Below are 6,979 nucleotides of genomic sequence, written 5' to 3'. Positions count from 1 at the left end.
AATGTCATGCACAAAATCACAGTGAAATTTGGACTCTACAATCTTTTATTTGCAAACATAACACTTTTTTATTATTCCGGAAAAATCTAAAAACAAAATTCATACAAAATAATTGAGAGCTTGTATCACTGTAATTTGGTGTACAATGAGCTACCTTAAATTCAGAAAATGGGTAAAGAAAGTAGTTTTGATGTTGATTTGAAAAAAAGTCGTGAGATTTCAAGTTTACTGAAAGTTCTTTAGAATTAGTTTTATATGTATATACATTGTAGACTCAGATTCGTGTTCCATCTACACAGTACATAATACACAGATACAAAACTGGGGAAAAGAGCCCGTGGGGATCTGGGTTCTATAAAATAGGTCCTCAGTACCCCCTTGCTTTGTCGTAAGAGGCGACTAAATGGGGTGGTCCTTCGGATAAGACCGCAAAAACCGAGGTCCCGTGTCACAGCAGGTGTGGCACGATAAAGATCCCTTCCTGCTCAATGGCCATAAGCGCCGAGCATATGCCTAAATTTTGCAGCCCTTCACCTACACTGGTGATGTCTCCATATAGTGAAATATTCTCGAGAGGGATGTTAAACAATATTCAATCAATCAATCATATATTAAAAGTATTACTTCATCTAGCAACACAACAAAAATAAACAAGAGGTCAATGGGCCATATCGTTCACCTGAGTCACCCCCAGTCACCGCTGTTGTAATTTAACAAATAAATATCAATTTTTATTTCCATCAAAAATATAACCTTTTTATTATATACTTTCAATTTCATTTAGAAACTAACAATAATTTTATTTTTAACAATAACTTTATCGGTTTAACTGAGTAAAAGATGAAAAAGACGAAAAATTTGAAAATTAACGGCGTAGAAATTTGATTGTGACGTAATGTTTGCGGGCCGGAATGTTTGCGGGCATATATCGTGTGATATATGCCCGCAAACTTTTAAAGAAAAAAGAAGAGATGAAATTGAAAGTATATAATAACAATTTTTATTTCCATCAAAAATATTGCCGTCCCAACGAAAAACAAAAGGGTCACGACATTAGTGACCTTGAACTCACAAAACATTGGAATACCTCCATACAAATAAGACTGAAATGACCTTGCTGTTCTGGAGAAGAAACAATTTCAGAAGATTTTTTTCTGTATACATTTATTATCATTCTGATTTAATGTAACCGAAGGGAGAATAATTTGAGTTTTTTTACACACACAAAAACCTTGAATCCACACAACAATGAATATTGAATTGGCATAGTGGTAGTAGAGAAGAAAAATGATGAAAATGTGAAAGAAGTATACAGAAAGACGGACAAACTGACAACTGGTGATCGGAAAAGCTTCCTTGCACTTTCAGCTCAGGTGAGCTAATACGGTAAAACTGGGATAAAAACAAAGGGTTTGTCACAAGGAATGCAGATATGAAATATTAGAACGATATCACTTACACAACAAAGCCTAACCAGATGACGATCTACAGGGACGCTTGTTTTGTTTTTCTCAACTATCAGTCATTGTACCTTTGCTTGGGTTATTGTTGTTTTGACAACTCTATCTATAGGTGAGGAGATGCGGAAAATTGGGAATCTCACTTTGTAATTGCTCTGTAAGCAACTGTTGTAATCATAACCTCACATGTAGTGATACCGTGTATTGAAATCACTACTTCATTAACAAATTGTCAGCAAAGTTTTACAACCTTTGTACCTGTATTTTTAGCACAACCATAGGCGTAGCTTGGGTTCGAATATTACCGAGGCAGGGGGTCTGGGGGGCTGCGCCCCCAGAAGCTATCGACATTTTAACAACGTAAAAGGTGGGGTTTTTTTTTTTTTTTTTACCGAGGCAGCTGCCTCGGTTGCCTCAATGGAAGCCACGCCACTGACAACGATGGACAGTTCTATTGCTCTGGCACCGTAAATGTCTGTTAAGCAAGAACATTGGAATTTGTTTACTTCTAAGTGTCTTAGGCGTACAGAGTCAAGCGGAATTGTTTGTCTTTGGAAAATAATATAAATACTCATGTATTTTGTGCTTTGAGAGAAGAGAAATTAAGAGAAAAGAAAAAAAGAGAAGCAGAAAGAGTTAGAGATGACATATTTGAGCTATAAATTAATGGATTTCATAAACATACAGAGCTTAAAATAAAATGGCAGGTTTGAAATTCATACATATGGCATCTACAGTCGACCTACTGGTACAGTTGTTGGTAAACTCTGTACTTGTAATAAAAGTTGGAAAATTAACTTGGATTTGATTTCTAAAGACAAAAAGGGTTACAAAAGGTATGAGCAAGGTTCCAGTTTTGGTTAAAGTTTTAAGACTTGTGTGAAGTTCACAAGACCACATACCATGGCATCAAATAAGATAGCTTCTATATACAAAATATGAAAGCCATAACTTAAAAAGTTCAGGAGATATTGCCCACTAAACTAATTTTTCTTTTACAAATGTTTATTATGACATCAACGTTCAGCATTCAAATTTCAAAATGTACAAATGCATCATGTTCACCGCCTGTGATTACAATAACGAAGATAAAGATCGAAAATATTTTATTTTGTGAATGGAAACAGTTTTCATTATGTATTTTTCCAATGACAGTAGACTGTTCCGTATCGTAGTCAACTGCGTGGTATTTTGCGTTGTGTTAAATCTCAGTGGTTATTAAAAATATCCTAAGTGTGCACAGGTGTGGTAGTTTTATATTAACCGTGGCTGACCACTCAGAGTCTTCTCTTTTTAAAAGCATTAAATATCGTCAAGAAAATCACAACGCATACAGGAAGTACACGAGAAAATGCAGTTGATAGTTAACAAATGTAAAATATATATATATATATGAACCAATCCATAACAAAATAGAATCTGAAATCCAAACAAATCGTCAATTTCTCGCTTGAGGGTTACAACATATCAGAACACATTATTCCCAGTCTTGCAATGACGTTTGGTATACAGTGTATCGTTACATAGACTGGTGATTTGTATACACTCCCCAGTATATCGTCCTGAGTCCCGTGGGGATCCGGGTTAGAATTTGTCCTCAGTACCTTTTGCGTGTTGTACGAGGCGACTAAATAAGGCGGTTCTTCGGATGGGACCAAACCCCCCCCCCCCCCCAAAAAAAACCCCGAGGTCCCGTGTCACAGCAGATGTAGCAGAGGCCTAAACTCTGCAGTCCTTTACGGGCAATGGTGACGTCTCCATATGAGTGAAATATTCTAGAGGGACGTTAAACAATATTCAATCAATCGGTAATCCGAGTATCGTTATATAGACTGATTCCTCGACAAATCGGCCCCGATCTGTACTCCGGAACGGTGTAAACAGTAGCCTTGTTCCGGTTCTACCCGTGCTTCCAAACAGGCTACACTATAAAGAATAAGCTTTAAGAGTAAAATTATTGTTCATAGAAATTGAGATTGATAGCTAGCAATCAGATGTTACAGGAGTGATTTATTTGTGGGAAATGTTTTTGTTATGCGTTTCATCAATGCTTACGTATTTTAATGAGTGTCCATTTTTAAAAGTTACATCAAAATGCATGCATATTTTAGGACGTGTCACTCTATGAAATTCTTTATCCTGCAGTGTGCTCTGATAGAGTAATGATACTGTAAATGACGCGCAAAAAGTATCAGATATTGAAGCGTCAACAATGGTAAGATCTGTAGTAACACAAAATATGAAAACCGAATCAAATGAATATGGATAATATTTTAACACGTGATCACAGGTAGGTGGAAGGGGTATTTAATGTATGGCAACATTTGTCTTCTCAATACCTCATGCATTTTAAATCGAGTGTACAAAATCTGTGTCCGTCCCTAGCTTGGGCTGATTTCGTGTGGATCTGACTTTGGCCTACATACATCCTGTAATGTATTCCAACATTCAATGTATCGATTACAAATCTAATCATTAATGCATTCAATCAAAATGAAATGATAGAATGTTATATAATATATTCAACCATAAATTTGTATTTCCATGCAGATATTCAGTTAGTAGGCCTGAAATTATACCCCTACCCCATATAGCTACGAGAGGTTGACAGCAACAACTATCTCAACCTTCTACACAGCAGTTTTAACAAGTTCTTAAGCCCACATATTATCTGGTGAGGATGTGTGCTCAGTGTTAAGTCCACGTATTATCTGGTGAGGGTATATGCTCAGTGATAAATCTACGTATTCTCTGGTGAGGGTGTGTGTTCTGTGTTAAGTCCACGTATTATCTGGTGAGGGTGTGTGTTCTGTGTTAAATCCACGTATTATCTGGTGAGGGTGTGTGTTCTGTGTTAAGTCCACGTATTATCTGGTGAGGGTGTGTGTTCTGTGTTAAGTCCACATATTATCTGGTGAGGGTGTGTGCTCAGTGATAAGTCCACGTATTCTCTGGTGAGGGTATGTGCTCAGTGATAAGTCCACGTATTCTCTGGTGAGGGTATGTGCTCAGTGATAAGTCCACGTATTCTCTGGTGAGGGTATGTGCTCAGTGATAAGTCCACGTATTCTCTGGTGAGGGTGTGTGTTCTGTGTTAAGTCCACGTATTCTGTTGAATTAAATCAATAAAACTAGAGTAGAGAAGTATGCAATGTAAGTAAGTACCATTATGCACAACCTTCCTTACCTGGATAAAGACTGTCTGGTTGTTCCTCCGACTGATAAAGTGTTTAACGGATGACAGACATCAGTCCATATCTGATCTCCATCCACCAACCCCAATGGGGAAAACAGGGATTTAACATTACACATAGAAAGGGGTAGAGAGAAAGAGGAATCTCTCTCTCTCTCCGATTAAAAAACCCTCTTTAGTAAAATGAGCTAACTGTTGATGTTCTGCCAAAATTACTTGCATGCAAATTGTGAGCAGTAAATTACAAAGCATTGACATTTTTGTAATGTAAATATATGCGTTGGATAATACTTCCCGGTCAGTGATATTAGCACAATATATACGAAGAAATAATCATTCATTATTTAGATAACAATTATGTTTCAAATATTCCCTTCAGAATGTACATCAAAGAATGAAGAAAAGTTGTACAAACCTTAATGTGTAAATCTCAATTATCAGTTCCTCTTACCCCCATTTTCTGATCTCATGAATTGTCAAACTACGATATTAGAAAGAACAATAGAATATTTAATACTTCCCAGTCTGTAAAACGTTCAGTTGTGATGATTGCTGCCATTGTTATCAGTTCAATAAAAATAGAAATCACGTGATCCTTCCTCTTCTCTCCAGACGTACAAAATGCGCGCACATCGAGTAAACCTAAAACCTAAAACTTGTGCATATCAAATAAACGTATAACTTGTACATATACCAAGCAATTATATGTCACATATATACCGAGAACATTTATACCTTGCACTTATCAAGTAAAACTTTTAATTCTACAGACCAAATAAATGTATACTTGTATATACATGGACCAAGTAAACGAAAATCTTGTACATACCCAGAAACGAAAATCTTGTACATACCAAGTAAACGAAAATCTTGTACATACCAAGTATACGAAAATCTTGTACATACCAAGTATACGAAAATCTTGTACATACCAAGTATACGAAAATCTTGTACATACCAAGTAAACGAAAATCTTGTACATACCAAGTATACGAAAATCTTGTACATACCAAGTAAACGAAAATCTTGTACATACCAAGTAAACGAAAAACTTGTACATACCAAGTATACGAAAATCTTGTACATACCAAGTAAACGAAAATCTTGTACATACCAAGTAAACGAAAATCTTGTACATACCAAGAAACGAAAAACTTGTACATACCAAGTAAACGAATAAGTTGTATATACCAAGTAAACGAAAAACCTGTACATATCAAGCTTGTGAAGTTTTAACGCACAGCTATTTTTTTTTTTTCAACAACGCGTTCTTTTGTTATACTTTAATAAACGAAAATCCCGTATGTTCTGTGGTTTCCTAATGTTATTATATGGAAATCTGATTGAAGTATATCATGTTATCATTTTATATGTATTAAAAGAATATTTAAGGTAGGTCCATCCTCATGTGACTTATCAATATTAATGGTTAAAAGTGGAAAAACTTTATCAAAGTAGACCTATACACGGCCTACGACACAATGAAATTATGTAAATGCGGAACCATGCTTCCGTTTTCCGAAATGTGATATTTTAACGATATCCATTTGATTTTTACATGGCGATACGAGATATGAATATCCGATATTAATTCCTTCCTGGGTGTTCTTATTTTCTTATCAATCAAATCTTAAGTTGAGATTTTGTGGTGTGTGTGTTTTTTTGAAAGGAGGGAGATAAAGATGATTATAGCTTTAGAAAAAAAATCGGTTGGAGAACAAACAACAATTTGGTGGATAAGGGTGTGTCGTCAATTACATTGTACATGTCCGTGAGGCGTTCAGTGTACACTGACTATTTATGTATGTAAAAGTTTTACTATGATCCGAATGTTCAACTTATGGAATTGCGGGGCATCAGAAAGTGGGGGAGACAGATGGGGGGGGGGGGGGGGGGGGGGTCAGACCAATTCAGATTTTCACGAACATCATGATAATATTTCTTTTGTGAGGATCCGGGTTAGAATAGGTTCCAAATTATCATCAACAAATACATGGTACGCTCGTGTAAAAAAGAAAAGTTCACATTTTGCTGCTTCAGTGACCACAGATATCGTAGTTGTGTTCGCTGCCACAATGTTGCAGATATTGACACAAGTTTCAAAGATCAGCTGCAAATAATTTGTTTTATTTCACCGACCGTCAAGAATTTGTCATTTTTTCCTCATCCTCTCTCTTTTTTCAAAATTATTGGGGCGGCATCTGTTAGTTCCCTATTGAGATTGCATCTACTTAGATCGACGTATATATATATATCAGTGGCGGATTTAGAGGGGGGCGCAGCTGGCGCCCCCCCCCCCCTAAAATTTTCAAATTTAAGGTAAATC

The 6,979-nt window shown here is 36.2% G+C and overlaps 1 long non-coding RNA gene across 2 annotated transcripts; it reads right to left on the bottom strand.

Annotated features, from left to right (window-relative positions):
• Positions 1-3,141: 3,141 nt before the first annotated feature.
• Positions 3,142-5,760, bottom strand: LOC125665205 (uncharacterized). 2 transcript variants are annotated; one of them, XR_008799385.1, is made up of 3 exons: positions 4,046-5,760; positions 3,800-3,889; positions 3,142-3,386 (listed from the first exon to the last, which is right to left on the bottom strand). It is a non-coding gene; the product is annotated as an uncharacterized LOC125665205 (long non-coding RNA). The 2 variants fall into 2 exon arrangements; XR_008799386.1 differs by having other exon boundaries at positions 3,800-4,569; positions 4,648-5,760.
• Positions 5,761-6,979: the final 1,219 nt, after the last annotated feature.

Source organism: Ostrea edulis, chromosome 10 (genome assembly GCF_947568905.1).
Source record: "Ostrea edulis chromosome 10, xbOstEdul1.1, whole genome shotgun sequence".
NCBI classification, from domain to species: Eukaryota; Metazoa; Mollusca; class Bivalvia; order Ostreida; family Ostreidae; genus Ostrea; species Ostrea edulis.
This window is presented reverse-complemented; position numbering and strand designations above follow the sequence as displayed.